Source organism: Peromyscus maniculatus, chromosome 1 (assembly GCF_049852395.1).
Source record: "Peromyscus maniculatus bairdii isolate BWxNUB_F1_BW_parent chromosome 1, HU_Pman_BW_mat_3.1, whole genome shotgun sequence".
Lineage (NCBI taxonomy): Eukaryota > Metazoa > Chordata > Mammalia > Rodentia > Cricetidae > Peromyscus > Peromyscus maniculatus.
Genome location: NC_134852.1, coordinates 125,162,583 through 125,179,181, shown reverse-complemented (window position 1 = coordinate 125,179,181; position 16,599 = coordinate 125,162,583).

Here is a 16,599-nt window from a genome sequence, read left to right as displayed (position 1 = left end):
CACAAGGGAGAAGGGAATGTTGGACAGGCTTACCACAGCTCACACCAGGACATTTAGTAACAAGCCACTTGCTAACTCCTGCCTCTCCTATAAAGTGGTACCAAGATGCCTATATCACGGGCATAGAGAAAATTAATTGAGGATGTGAACTTTAAGTATCAAAGACATTGTCTACCAGGACAGATGCTCTATAAAAGCCATCACCATCACTCTAGGTGGTCTGCATTTTCCAATCTGTTACGCCACCCTCTCATCTCTAGCAGCCCCAAATCAAACTTACGGAATGAGAGGCAGGCACTAAAGAAAAGATGGACAAAAAAAGACCCCCGGGGAACTCAAAATTCAAGCAAGAGAAGAAAGTTTGCAAGTTATGGTGGACTGAGTGCTAACACGGATGTCCATTCCACATGCAATGCAGGTAGGGACAGGTGGCTTTAAGTCACAACAGAGTACCCAGAAGGGGACATTGGACTCACAATGTAAAGAAGAGAAAGTCTCCAGAGGGAGAAGAGGAAAGGGGACGTGGCACTTGCAGAATAGAGCTGAGATGAGGAAAGCAAGGCATATACTGTGAACAAAGCTGGGGGAAGATGCTGGGGGAGGGGGAGGAGGAGGATGCTGGGGGTTGGGGGGGGAGGGAGTCAGCTCTTGACTTGAAGGGTATCATGAGTGACACTGTGATGTATTTAAAGTAGAGAGTGATATGCTTAAACTTGGTATTCAGAAAATGCTCCCATGAAGCCTGTGGATTACAGGCAGCTGAGCCTAGAGGCAGGGAGCTCGGTTTATCAGAGGACCCTGGTAGGTCCCCTGGTAATTGAGCTAGAAAGGGGGCGAAGGTTTCCCTGAGGTCCTGAGTAGTGGATCATTTGTGAGGATGTTTTCCTCACCATGGCTTCATCTAGATAACTCTTTCTTAACTTAACAGGAATGAATGGCTTATTTATCAACATTTGGTTAAAACGGTATATATGAACCCCTTTAAAGATGCCACTGTATATCTTTGTTTGTTTTTAGGTGTGCTGCATAATTCATTAGCAGCAAATGCTTGGAGGATGCTGCTGTTGCCAACTCAGGAGAGAAATGTTAGGATAAAGAGCCAGATCCTTGAACAACTAGAGGCTTCTTCTTCTGGATCCCCACCTCTTTAGACCTCTCCTCCAAACTTTCCTGCTTATATGGACATGAACTACGTCAGCATATAGTTTCTGGCTAGGGGTTGATGATTGCTCTCTAACAGAGGTGCTTTATTCAGGATGCTCATCCATCTGTTAGGGTGGTGATGGGAAGAGTCCCAGTGGCATGTGGTTTGTGTGAGGATGCACATCCAGAGAGGAGGTAGAAGGGCAGCCTTGTCCCATGTGGTCCCTAGGAGCAGAGCAGCAACCAAAGGTGGGTTCGCACTCAGTATCAGATGCCATAGAGGAAAAGGAATCTGAGCCAGAAAGCAGATAGCATCATTATGTAGATCAGGCTGGACCTCATTTAGCACCCACTGCATTCTAGACACTTCGAGACTCCCAAAGTCCTTTGCTCTTTGCAACCTCACCCTTCCTCTATGGTCAGGGCTGTTCTATCACAGATAAGTGGTCCAGTGGGAACAGAGGGTCGATGACTTACCCATGCCCACGCAGTAGGCAGATGGTAGAGCTGGGGTGTAAGTCTATGTCTCAGCCTCCAAGCTGAAAGCAGTGACTCTTCCCTGGTAAGTACTAAAGCTGCCTGTCGTGAAAAATAGGCAACCAGGGACAGAATGACCAAACACAAGGGAGCTGCAAATGGGATCTGACTCACTCTGACTATTTCCAATTCACCAAAAGCAAAATGACACTGAATGAACACGTGGTAGATTTCCCACGTACAAAAAAAACAGCAATAGTAACTAAAATAAAAGGGAGTTACCTATAACCAATATGCTCCTTTCCCCCCAGAGAGAGAGAGAGAGAGAGAGAGAGAGAGAAGAAAGAAGTGAGCAGAGGAAGAAAACTCCTCTTTTATGAGGCAGTTTTTCATTGCTGAAAGTTCTGTTTGAGGTATTATTCTCACATGTTTTCATGCTGAAACCTATTTGCAAATTATTTTCTCTCTTTTTCTCCACATGAAATGTACCCTCGATTATATGACAAGAAATTATATGGTGCTAATAATTTATTTAAAACCCGATCCCTGTCTCACATTCATCCTGTGTTGTGAAATCAAATAGATGCAGAAGGGGGATTCTTTCCCCCTGAACTTTCTGACCACCTCTATTGTGCAGGAGAGAGTAATAGCAGGTATTGAGGGTGCCAATTATGTGGTGATGTACAAACCCGCTGGAGAAAAATCTATATGATATTTTAATGCTAGTCAAACAGAACGATGAAGTTTAAATTAGCTTGAAGCTACTAAAAATGCTAACTATGGCTCTGCCTTCATTGTATGTAAGCGTGAAAATAGCTATGCGGAAATGTGTCTGTCTATCTTCTCCATGGATGGGCTGCCTGGAGCCTCTTTCTGTCAACAGGCAAGCCTCTGGTTTTGTTTATTTGTTGTTCTGTTTCTCCATTTCTCCCTTAATTTTCACCTCACCCATCTCCTTTTCTTGGTAACCACTCTCCTCCCCTCTCTAAACCTCTGTAAACTTGGATAGTCAGAGGATATTAGAACATAGAGGACAAAAAAAGGGGGGGGGGAGTTGGTGGGGAAGTCAGCTGAATTCAACATCTTCATAGTACAGAGGGAAGCATGAGCCAGACGGAGTAGAGGAGAGTGGAAAGTTTGAGAGAGGACACAACTTACTCACGTTCAGCCAACAATTTCTTTTCTTTTTCTTTTGGCTTTTAGGGGGCTAGGATTGTAGGGTAAGTCACTATGCCTGGCTACCCAACAGCTTCTTGAGGACTTAATCTGCAACAGGAGTATGTCACCAGGCAACAAAATTTGGATTAGAAAATAAAACCAGGATCCTGACCTCCATAGACTTTCCCCAACATTATAAAATTCAAGTTGTGATATTAATACTGAACAAAGCATTCTCCCCCTCTCATTCTTTTTAAAACAGAAACCCACCTGAGAATCCATCTGTCTGCATGTGGCCTCATGAGGTGAAGCTGAGCCCTGAAAGGACCATCTCCATTGTAGGGTGGGGGAATGAAGCAGAGAGGAGAATGGGGCTTGTGAACATTTCTGCTATAGGCTGGGCTTTTAATGTCCCTAAATTGGCACAGTGGGAAAGGTTTAATCTTGTGTCACATTATTAGGAGGGAATAGAGGCCTTGGGAGGGACCTAGGAAAGATCATGGTGTGGTTGACCCCAAAGGAACAGTGCTGTCTGTCTTGTACTCTTTTACTTCCTGTGTGACATGAACAATTTCACTGAGCCATGCATTCTAGTCATACTGCCCTGTACTGTCACAGGTAATGTGTCAACCAATCACCGTCTAAACTCTGTGAAGCAAATTAAGCCTTTTCATGTAAGATAATCATCTCTGGTACTTTTTATAAGAACAGAAAGCTGAGTAGAACAGCTTCCTATGGGCCAGGCATGTTCACATGTTGGTTAACCCATGGTCAGCCCTTCCATGAAGTATTTTTTTAAGATTTATTTATTTATTTATTTATTTATTTATTTATTTATTTATTTATTTATTATGTATATGGCATGTATGACTGCAGGCCAGAAGAGAGCACCAGATCTCATTACAGGTGGTTGTGAGCCACTATGTGGTTGCTGGGAATTGAACTCAGGACCTCCAGAAGAGCAGCCAGTGCTCTTAACCTCTAAGCCATTTCTCCAGCCCCACCCCTTCCATGAAGTATTGACATCAATGTTCTACAGAGCAGGAACCTAGGGGGCTGTGAACCTCACTGGTCACAGTGCTGGAGAGCAACTAAGCTGAAGGCAAGCCTTAATTGCCCTCTGTGAGTGTGTGGCCAGGCCCTCAGCTGTCACAGCAAACCTATAGACTCAGAGATGGACATAGGGTCTTTCATTAACTGAGAAAACTCCCCAAAGCCTTTTAGAAAGTGGCCCCAGGGAGATGGCAGGACCCCACCAAAGGACAATCAAGTTAGCCTGGATTCAGTGTTGATGTGGAGGCTAATGGTCAGAAGGACAGAGCAGAAGGGGTATGCAGAACTCAAGTTGCATTTGGAAAGTTATAAGTTTCAAAATTCACTTTGAAACCTTGGCTACATCAGCAAAAGCATTAAAACTACATATTTAAAAGTAACATAGATGACTTCTTCAACTTATTTTTCATAGAAAACTGTTGCATGGTTTCCATATAGAAAACTCATACAAAATATGGAAAACATGTAGCGTGATCACCGAGTGCTGCTCACTCATCATGGTAAGGACAACTTTACTGATGCTTGTTTGTGTCAGAAAACACACTCTTGTCCTCTTTATATATCCCTATGTTGTCCAATTTCTTTGTGCATCATGTGTGCTTATTTTATAAAATGCACATAAAAATTTCATTCAGAAAGTCATTCAGTGCTCAGTAATAGCAAACTTTGGGATGGCAGGCTGAGAGAGCTGGCTGTCTGTTGGGCATGTCTGTTTCCATCTACTCATCTGTGCTCTAACCCCTGCCTCCTTTCCAGAAATAAAAGGACTGGACACTTAGACTTGACTCAATAAACAAGTGGGACATGCTGAAGAGTTTTGAACAGGTGTGTAAAACCTTGTCTAATTAACAAATGGGAAATACTCTCCCAGCACCATGCCCTATAACTTTAGTCTTTACATCCTTGCCATCGGAGGACTTGCTAAAAATGCAAATTATTGATGCCCATTCCAGACTCATTGAGTGGGAGACTCTGGAAGGGAAGACCAAGAAATCTAAACTTTGAGGCTAAGGAGAGAGCTTTGTTGGTAAAGTGCTTGTCACACAAGCATGAAAACTCAAGTTCAAACCCCAGAACCCATGAAAAAGGACAGGGTATGGTGGCAGCCTTGGAAAGACAGGTGGTTCTCACTGGCCAGCCAGCCTAGGTTACTTGGTAAGCCCCAGGCCAATGAACACAAGTGTCTCAAAAAACAAGGCAGACAGCTCCTAAGAAATGACACTGGAGGTTGTCCTCTGGCTTCTACACTCACATGTGCATGCACATCCCACGCCTCACACCTCACATTTACACACACATACATAAAATAAATAAATAAAGTATTTTTTTTATCAAGCTCAACAGTGATTATCCTGCATGGCAGAGCTTAAAAACTTCTAGTGTTTTCTAGTAAATACTAGAAAACATATCTTGATGGGACAGAGATAGTGGTCAGACTGGAGGTTCCCTCACTCATCCAGGTGAGATGTTATGATCTTGGGTGGAAGTTATCACTCTCAGAAAGGACGAAGCTGAGCATCAGCTGTGGGGAGCCGAATCCTGTCCCAGGTGTTGTTGGTTGAATCCACAGTCTCATGCCCTGATTTACATCACCTATAATCTACATGCAGACACTGTTACAGGGGAGCTTAAGAGTCTGTTTCTGTTGTTGTTGTTTTATCAGTGTTTTCCTTTCTCATAAAAAGGCAGATTTTTCAATAAACTCACTTTGGAAATTGGATTTGCCTATTAACTCTTAAATGTAAACACTTGGCTTCTCGTGCACGTTAACAGGAATAAATGTTTCAAAACCTTCCAAGCTTGCCTTTCAATATCCATATTTCTAGAAAGAGAATATGTTGGTGTGTGCTTGTCCTTTTTCCATTTTATTATTATTTTTAATTCTCTAAAAATGGAAGTGTGTGAGAATCAATTTTGAGTCCTTCATCAACTCTGATACAGGAGCCCTGATTTGATTTTGCAGATTACTATCCGAGATCCCCTCCCCCAAGTTGAAAGATGACATTGTTCACCACAGTGATTCCCTCAGGATTCTGCCACATTGTGCCTGCCAAGCCCCAGTGACAAGATATAGGGGCCAGTTAGACTCTTACACACTCTCCCTGCCACTTTCAATCAAGCCTAATGCAATCAGAAACACATGACTACATCAACACATCTCCTTTAATCAAATGTGATTAAGTCAGTCATTAGTTTTTCAAGACAAATAAAGGATACAAGTGCTTATATTAAAACCGTAAACGCCCTCCTTCTTAAGTGATTTATTGGAAAGGAAGCCTCCCACCCTTAGCACAGGACTTGGGACCTCCGAGGTCTTTGTATTTCCCTGCTGGTGTTTGTTGGAGGGGAGCATCCTTCTTGCCCGCCTCCTCCCCCCTCACAAAGCCCCCATGTTGTCAAGCAGAATTTGGCTTCAGCTTGATCAGAGTGATTTCATTATCCCATTGTTACCATTATGACTTGGGCAATTAGTAGTTTATAAGTATAAATTTATGGCAATCTGTGATCCAGGCACATTGGCAGTAGTCAGGGCATAATAAAAACCCAATCAATTTCTTTCATTTAATATGTAGGCTGTGACCCTAGTTTTGATTAGAACTCTTCCTATTTCATCTTTAAATAAAAAAGAATGTCTGCAAGCAATTATATGGTGTGTTAATTGGATATTCCTTTTTATCTCTTGTACTACTGAATGCTAACGAAATCCTTGTTTTTTCTTTCTCAATAGTATCGCTGGCTTCTACTAACTCTGTTACTGGCTTTGTCTCTCTGCTCTTTCTCTGCCTCATTCTCACCTACCTCTCCAATGTGTTCCTACACTGGCCACATCCAAGCCCTAGCTGAACTGCCAAGGGCTCTGAACTAGTCTATCTGACTTCCTCTTTTCCAATTTGTGAAGTCATCATCCACACAGGATATTCTGTGTTCCCATTTCCATCAGGACATTCAAAACTTGTGTAACTTAGGTCAGCAGATTGCCTGGGAAGCATCCAGGAAGCACAAAGCAGGTGCTTAATAGTTGGTAAATAAATAAAGGGGTCTATGGGATTTTCTTGGTGCCGCCTCATCACCTTGACTTCCTGAATGTGCTGCTAAGATCTCGAGCTCTGTTTTCCCAGAGTTATTTTGTAGGAACTGAACTCGTGACTTTATTCCGAAGGCATCAGGGGTGGAGGTGAATGAGGGCCTTCCTTTTACTGGTAGCAGCACAGGCTACCAGCCTCTGACTGCCATGCAGTACACAGCTTCAGTTCCCTCCATCTTGAAAAGCCTGCCGCTTTTAGACAGGTTTCCATCATTACACTCTGAGACTGCAATGGGGGTCCTTAGGTGTAACTTCTGACCATCTTGTGGTTGAAAGCAGGAGACAGGAACTGGTCAGGCAGGGCAGGGACCCCAGAACCTAAGTTCTAAAAAAGGCCTTGCTGAAGGCCAGGAATGCCAGAAGAGAGCTGGCTCCGGGTTCTGTCCTCTCTCACCCCTGCCCAGAAGCTGTATTCTAGATTTTTTTACTTGACTAAAACCAAGAGGAAGTATTGAATGCCTAACTGTCAGGGATACATGGACTGACCAGTTCATCTGTCTCCCCATGCCTCAAGGTAAATCCCTATAAAAGCCTCCAGACCAGCTGGAGGAGAGTGCCCACTCCAGGGCAGACTAGCTGGAGAGTGCTCCACTCCAAGGCAGACCAGCTGGAGGAGAGTGCCCACTCCAGGGCAGACTAGCTGGAGGAGAGTGCTCTACTCCAGGGCAGACTAGCTGGAGAGTGCTCCACTCCAGGGCAGACTAGCTGGAGGAGAGTGCCCACTCCAGAGCAGACTAGCTGGAGAGTGCTCCACTCCAGGGCAGACTAGCTGGAGAGTGCTCCACTCCAGAGCAGACCAGCTGGAGAGTGCTCCACTCCAGGGCAAACAACTGGAGGAGAGTGCTCACTTCAGGGCAGACTAGCTGGACAGTGCTCTACTCCAGGGCTCTTATGCATTCTCTCTCTCTTTCTAAAGCACCCTATAATAAAATAGTTCTAGAACTCTCCCTCTAAGATCCATGAATTGCATTCTTCAAGTTCTTGAGACAAGAATCCAAAGAACCCACTGACTGGCTTGAGAAGGCTTTGGTGCCTATTGAATTTTGGGGAACTCTAACCCCCAGAGCTAAGCTCACCAAGAGCCAAGAAAAGTTCTGTCACTCTAAAGATACCCCCAAATTTCCAGTATCAATATGTCCTGTCATTTAGGAAGCATGTTCTTTGGTTTGCCTAGATTTTTTTCCTTAGGAGTTTTCTACCTCTTTCCTCTGCCATATCTGAGACACCAAGTGGGAGTTCCTTATTTCAGGCTCTAATTTTCCTGTGTTGTCTCTCCATCTTGTTTTTATCCTTTTACCTTCCAATACCTTCGTTGGATATTTTTATTGTTCTTACCACATTCTTTGTTTACTTATTTATTTTGATACAAGGTCCCACTATGTAGCCCTGGCTGGCCTGGAACTTGCTATGTAGATTAATTATGCTGACCTCCAACTCACAGAGATCTGCCTCCCAGGAGTAAGTGTTCTGTAAATATTTGGTAAATGGATGAATGACTGGGTGAGTGAGTGAATGAATGAATGATGAACGAGCCGAGAAGTTCCCTGATTTTACTGTGACAGCAATGTAAAAAGAAAAGATAGGCTTTCTATCGCCAGTGGTCCAGGGCTATTGCCACCATTCAGCAGCTCTTGGCAGGACAAGATCATTTTTGGAGTAAGAGTGTGGCTGCCCCCATCCTGGGTACGGATGTCCCCAAAGCACATGTGACTACTGGAAATAAAGTCCGCTACAGACCTGCAGGCAGCAAGTGTGAGACATTTAACAAGGCTGCCCCGCATTGTTCATAATGTTAACAGACCAAATTCCTAAACATGCTCAGAGGCCTCCGCTAGACCTGTCAGCCAAGACAGACAGCCTTGGGCCAGGATTCATGGCACATGCCTGCCCTAGGGCTTCCCAGCAAGGGGGGTGGAGGGGGAAGCGGGAAGATAACAGAGATAAATCTAAATTCATTCTGGAAGCAGTCACACCCAATGACATATTCACTGACTTCCTCAACAGCTCATTTGATAATGTTCTCTCTGCACTATTCATTTTTCTGAAAGATGAAAGCTGGCTGAGGGTCTCATCTGCTCGGTGATGCAGGGAGAGGATTTGAAATTAACACACACACACACACACACACACACACACACACACACACACACACACACGAAAATGAAAAGGGGGTGCTGCAAGGGGAGGAAGAAATGTACTGATGACCAGTTTTGCAGTTAGTCCTGACACGGAGACCCAGCAGCCTGGTGTGAGGTCACCTTTAATTAGTTATGCTTTCTAATTCAACAATATGCCATCAGCAGATGCAAGGCTCAGCAGGGTAGGGGTGGGCATTTGTCATGATAATTAACTGCTTGAAGAACGTTAGCTGCCTGGGGCAGGTCTTGACTTGCAATGGAAGAGGACAGAGGTCAGTACCTCCGGACAGGGAGATGCTTTCTTTCGCAGTGGTTTCGAGTCCCAGTGTGCCAATCACATAAATCAATGGCTATTGACTTAGTGCCAGTCACTGCGTGGGGTCCACAGGACAGGAGAAAACAAGGCTGGCTTTCTGGTGCTGGCTTTCAGGAAAGCAAACTCAGAAACATGGAACTGCAATGCCTAGAATGACTACTCTCCCCTGCCATGTAGAGCTGTCCTCTGACAGTCCCACCAGCAAGAAGGACCAACAGCCACTTATGTAAATTGACATTTCCACATGCTTCTTCATTCAGTGATTTTGTGTGTGTATGCATGTGTGTGCACATGTGTTGTGTGTGCGTGTGTATAGGTGTCTACATGTGTGAGTGCAGGTAAGTGCATGTGAGTGTGTGAATGTGTGTGTGTGTGTGTGTATGTGTATTAAAACATGAAGAGTGAGGACTTTGGAATATGCTTCTATTTTCCAGTGCTATGAAGATGAGCAATTTGTATGTCCCAGTCATATTTTCCTACTTGGTAAAACATGGAGAACAGAATCTAACTTTGAGGATTAAATGTAATAAAGAAAGAAATTTAAAGCGGCAAATCCAGTATATGGATGGCCTGATAAGCACGGGGTTTACTGGCAATGGAGTGACAGGAAGCCGAGCAGAACGTGAAAGGAGAGCCCACTCATTCTCAAGGGTAGCATTTGGCACTCTGGCGCTTTGCTGAAATAGCAGTGACCCAGTGGGTGGTGATACACAGTAGTCGCTGTTGGAGAAATGACGTTTGGGTTTAGTGGGGTTTTGTACTCTTGTTTTCCTAATCCAATTTGGAGAAAGAGGGAGAGAGAGAAACTGGAGATAGAATCACACTCAACAGAAATAGAGGCAGAGACAAAATTTAAGAGGCCCAGACTGGAAGTAATCCCTTCGCAACCCGTAAGCCAAAGTTGAACTGGCATAGCAGACACCTGTGGAATTCCAAACACCACTGATGCCAAGAGTTAGAAGGATGTTCAAGGCCAGCCAGGGAGCCTGCACTGAGTAGGCATTGTCTCTCACTCACTTCAGTTTGCAAGCAGGCTGGAGTGGGGTGGGGGTAGGGAGCAGGGGGGGGTGTGCTGTTCTCACACAGGTGGAAAGCTATCACATGTTTCTAAAATGGTGTCCCATCTAGATGCACTCAGCATTTTTCTTTTCTTTTTTTCTCCCCATGAGGTTATTGATCACCTTATACCCTAGATTCTGTTTACTGGAACCATACATTGACAAGAGAGAATAGAGATAGAAATGATTCTTAGTTTTCAAAACATGAGCCACAGCACTTAGTAATAAAGAGAGAGAAGCCGAGGTGGGAGCATGGAAGGGAGGTGAGATCCGGGCTTGGAGGAGAAAAGGGGCAGGGTTCATTAGTGCCACCGGAAGCAGTAGCCAGGCAGACCCCAGAAGTGTCCCCTCACTCCTGATAGCGCTCAGTCACCTCGGAGGCCAGCTGGCCTCTGACAGGTGTGACACGCACAAACACAGATGAGAGTTAAAGACAAGGTACAGGATGTGTAAGTGGTCCTTGAGAGGCCCTAAGGAGGACATCGATCTATCCAGTGGGAAAGCTCCCAACCCCACTCTGGTTGTCTTTCTTGCTGATGCTATCAACAGCCATGAACAGCAGAGGGGGTAGGGGGAGAGGCCCTTCCTGAGATCAGTGTCCACTCCCATCCAGGGCCCAAGCATACTCTGAAGGTCTCCACCACCTAGATATAACAGATGAGAATCTTTAGAGTAAGTTCAGAGTATCTCCCACCTCTTAGAACAGACAAAAGTCCCAGAGAACCCTCACCAGATCTCAGGTCTGGGAACCATTTCATTCTTAGTCAAGCTGAAGCCACACTCAAATTCTTCTCTGAAGTCTGTGCTTCTGGACCTCTGTGGAATCCCAGCTGCTTTTCTGGTTAATTTTCAGAAGAAAGGCAGAGAAACTGCTTGAGATCCAACCCTGCCTTAACTGAGCTCTTATAAACGGTTACCATTTCAGAGTGCAGATCATGCATGGACTCAGGCCCGCTATGGGTTTCTGAGGAGTGAGGCTGCCTGCTTGGTTTTCCTCTCAGACAGAACCAGTAGGCAGATCTGTTGGAACCATTCAGCAAACATATACTGAAGACCTAATCTGTTCTGGGCACTAGGCCAAAAACGTGTATGGTTGAGCTAATAAGGTCACGGTGTATCGAGAGTGAAAGATGAAAAAGCAAACATATAAACCATATCATGAGTCATGAGAGGCAAATATGGGGAGCAGAGACAGGACAGAGAAGAGAGGGTTGTCTAGACTGAGTGACAGGGGAAGTCATAAAGGTGTGCAAAGAATGTGGCAGATGAGCAGGGCGTGGGAAGGTTCACAGGGGTGTAACAGCACAGAATACAATGGGATTGGACCCCAGATCACTGGTCTTGGTGACCTGTCTTGGCTTGTGGTGCTGCCTGTGACATTTTCAGGAATTTCATGAGCCAGATGTAAAAATATAACAGTTATGAAAATTATTTACTGATGTAAAAATGCCGTGGTAACAATCCCTAAGGACTACAGGAAAGTGAAGAGGAAGTTCTGCTTGACCCCACAGTTCTCTGGGGTTTGTACCTGAGAAAAGTGAAAATTTGAAAAAATGTTAGTATCCTTTTCTTCATAGCAACATTATGCTCCATGGCCAAAAGGTAGACATGTCCAAAGGTCACAGGAGATAAATGGGTAAAAAAAAAAAAGGTGCATGGTGTGTGTGTGTGTGTGTGTGTGTGTGTGTGTGTGTGTGTGTGTGTGAGAGAGAGAGAGAGAGAGAGAGAGAGAGAGAGAGAGAGAGAGAGAGATGGAATATTATTCTGCCCTCATAAAAGAAGAAAACCGCACTATGAAACAACAGGACTAAATTCTGCTAAGTAAAAGAAGATAGCCTCAGAAGGAAGAATACTTCATGGTACTCCAGCTTCTTAAGCTGGGATGTAACTACCATGTGGAGTCATGTGGCTAAATATGGCATGCATGAAAAATGTGGCAACAGTAATACATCCAATAACCAAAAATGAATTAAAAATCCATTTAAAAATCCAGTGTATTATAATCCAAGGAGTTTGTGGCAGCGTGCAGCAGTGTAGCGACTGTGATGTCCTGCAGTCTCCCTTCTGAAACGCTTTTCACTGCACATGACATTACTCATGCAACACCAATGAGCGCTAACAGCCCCGGCTCAGATTCCAGGGTGTGTGTGTGGTGCATGTCAGTGATCTTACTGCACACACGGACTTTTCTGTTCTTACAGAAACAAAACGGTTTAGTGTCAAAAAACGAGGACTTTTCCTAGTTTCCTGTTGTCATTCCTCAGTATGGATCAGACTAGTGCATCTTTGAGTTGTATTGTGTCAGAATGTACGACTTTTAAACTTGCTGTTTGAGAGCACATGGAGATATCATAGTAAAGCACTTGCCATGGAAACATGAAGATCTGAATTCAGACCCTTGCACCCAGGTAATGAGCAGGGTGTGGCAGCACCTGTAATCCCAGAGTTGGTAGCTGGAGATGGAAGATATCTGGGACTCCCTGGCCAGCCAGGCTACCAAATCCATGAGCCTAGGTTTAATGGGTCAAAAAATGAGATGCAGAGTGATTGGGGAAGACACATGATATTAAGCTCTGTATATACATATGCACATCACACATGCAAGAGCATATGTATACACATACACAAACAAACACACACACCAATCATTGTTTGAATTGTTTTCTTGAATTTCATTTTTAAAAAATCATTAGATGGAATTTGGGATCAGGACAGAATTTCCAATAATTTCTGAAATGGTCCTAAAATATATTTCTGATATTTTGTGCAACATGTTTATGCCAAGTGGTGTTCTTAGCGTCAATGATTCTAAAATCAGAATGTGAATCAACTCTGAAAAATGTTTAAGATGCTCTAGACATCCTGCAGTATCAAGCATTCAGCCAAGATTTAATTATTTATGCAATAATAAACAAGCACATCTATCTTATTAGTATGCAAATTTGCCTTTGTCTTTAATAAATAGTAAAATTATATGTGTGCTAGAAAATTGTTTTAAAATAAAATTCTTTATTTTGTCAGAAAATGTTTGATTTGTATACCCATTTTATTTCCTGTATATTCAAGTTCACATAAAAATTTTTCAAGTGAAAAGGGGTCACAGATGGGAGACATTTAAGAAACCTTGCCCTAAAATTGTCAAATTATTTTTAAAGTAGGGTAGAATGGATTCCAGGCAAAGAAAGCATTTTAGTTAAGGTACATAAGATTTCAGTTGTACAAGATGAGTGAGTTCGGGAGATCTCACAGCATTTTGGCTGTAGATAGAAATACTGACCCATATAGGAAAAAAAAAAAATCTCAGAGACTGAGGTCACCCCACACTCTGAAGGGATGCTGGAAAGTATGAATATAAATCTAGCCTGGGCTACATAGTTAAATCTGGTTTCAAAATTTACAAAAAAGAACTTTATTGAGAGGTTTTCTTCTTCTTACCATCAGAAGATGCAAAAAGAATCCACCATCTTTGAAGTAGAGCTCTCCACATACATCAGCTCTGCTGGTGCCCTGACCTTGGGTTCCTACAGTTAGAAATGTAAGTAACAAATTTGCATTGCCTGCAAGTTACCCAGCATAAGGTGTTTTGTTATAGCAGCACCCAGGACATCTTGTTCACCCATTCATGTATTGATAAATATTAGTTCTACCTTTTTCAGTATGTTGAATAATAATACTAACATGGGTGTATAAATGCCCACCTTTCCATGCCCCTACTCTAAAGTAGTTGAATAATAATACTAACATAATAATAATAATAATAATAATAATACTAACATGGGTGTATAAATGCCCACCTTTCCATGCCCCTACTCTAAAGTCTTCTGGATGTATAACCAGAACAGAAATGGCCAATTACAGAGTTATTCTAGTTTTACTGTCTTTGAGGAACTTTCAGTCAGCTTTCCTTAGCAGCTGTATCATTTTGCATTTTCACTAAAAAGTATATAAGGGTTCATCAACATCCTTGCCAACAGTCACTTATTTTTTTTCTTTGTTCATTTGTTTTCCTGTTTTTTTTTTTTTTGCTTCTTTCTTTCCTTTTTGCACAGCAACAAAACAATGAACAGAATGAAAGGGCAATCTACCAAGAGCATGAAAAATACACACACACACACACACACACACACACACACACACACACACACACACAATCTATCTACCCATCCCATAGGTATAACTCTAAAATAAAAGATATAAAACAGAAACTAATATTCCCACCTAGAAATGATCAAAGGCCTCAGACAGACATTTTCCATGAAGATATACAGGTGGTCAACTGGTTTATGAAGCCCTGCAAAATACTGTCGTTCGTGCAATACAAATCAAAATCACAGTGAGATGCGATGGGGCAATGAAGAAACAAATGATCACATTTAGTCTTGAAACTGGTTTGTTAGGCTTATGCATGGGTCAGGAATGGGATAAAGGCAGGGGTCTTATCAGGAGACTCACCGTGATTGCTGTTCCCATGAACAGTAATAGTGGTACAAGGAGGAAAAGACAGATTGTGAGAAGTCCTTGGAAGAAACAATTGATAGGATTTGGTAGATGGTGGGGTATGAAGAAGGACATGTCATGATCTGGGACTGGCTTCATGAGGCACCAGGTAGAAAGAGGTTGACGACAAGAAAATGGGAATCACAAAAGGCAGTGGCCACAGTTATCCCTCTTCCCATCCAGCGTGGCCTGTCCAAACTTAGGGAGATCTTCAGAAGGGGACTTGTGGCAGACTGCTTCCTTGTTTGAAACTCTGAAGGGTGCTGTGAGGCCTCTGAAATAGCAATTCTTCTTCACACCCCCAACTGTGAAACAAATGAGGAACAAAGAGGGTTCAGACAGGAGAACAAAAGAGCAACCTAGTTTCTAGTACAGCTTTTGGTCAGAGTGACTTAGATGTGTGTCAACAATGGAACAGTGGGCATCCCACTATGGCGGCAGAAGGACAGCACTGTACATCCGGGTCCTAGCAATGCTGAAGACCATAGGTACCCTCCCTTCTATCACATCCACTGATCTCTCTCTCTCTCTCTCTCTCTCTCTCTCTCTCTCTCTCTCTCTCTCTCTCTCCCCCCCCTCTCATTGTGTTTGTGCATGCGCATGCATCTCTCTGTCTCTCTCTGTCTCTGTGTGTGTCTCCCCCTCTCTTTCTCTTCTCTCTCCTTTCCTTCCTCCACCCCTCTCTTCCTCTCCCTCTCTCACTCATGGGAGGAATTTCTGCAACTATTCTTTAAATTGTTTTGGATGTTTTTGTTCTTTCTCCAATCTATGAGTTAAGATTTTGATGATATTGCTTGCCATTTTCATAGGATTATGAGTTTTAAACTGTTTATAATTTTTACTTTACTGCAAATTGACTGTAGAATACAGCTTCTGCAACTTAAGAAAAAAAGCTAATCATCCAATGAAACAGTTAGAATTCACTTACAGTGGACCAGACTATATGGTAGGAACCTCATGGTGATAGTGAAGGTAGACATAGTTTCCTTTGAGTTCTGTGGATGGTGCTCAGTTATATATTTTTAATGATCCATAAATACTTATAAAAGAATATGCTTTCATTTTTTTAAAAAAGTTTTTAAAATTTTTGCTTATGTGTCCATGTTGTGTGTATGCACAGTGCTTGTGGGTACCTGTGGAAGCCAGTAAAGGGTACTAGATACCCCAGAGCTTGGGTTACAGGTGAATGTGAGCTGCCTGCATGATCCTCTTCAAGAGCAGCAAGCACTCTTAACTTCTGGAGTCATCTATTTTGCTAGTCTCAAGAGTATGCATTCTGTTTTTAATGTTTAAAGTTGTTCTTATACAAATTTGTGTTTGTGTAACTTCATTAATAAGAACACACACATTCTTTATAGTCTTCATTTGTCATTTGAGTAGACTCAAGTTTTATGTTCACCCTCCCACAGAATATTTTTCAGATTTTAAAATATTTGAACATTCCATACTGATGTTCAAGAGCATAACTTTCACTAGTATAAAATAAAAACCACATGCTATGGGTGAAGCTACATTTAATTAATAATGATACCATCAATTGTTTTGGTTTACTAACTATGTATATACATATATATTCTTTTTTTCCATCCCACTCCTTTATTTTGTCATAGCTGATGATAAATTCCAAATGTCATTTCTTTGGTAACCTTGACCAGACAGCTAATCTCACACCAT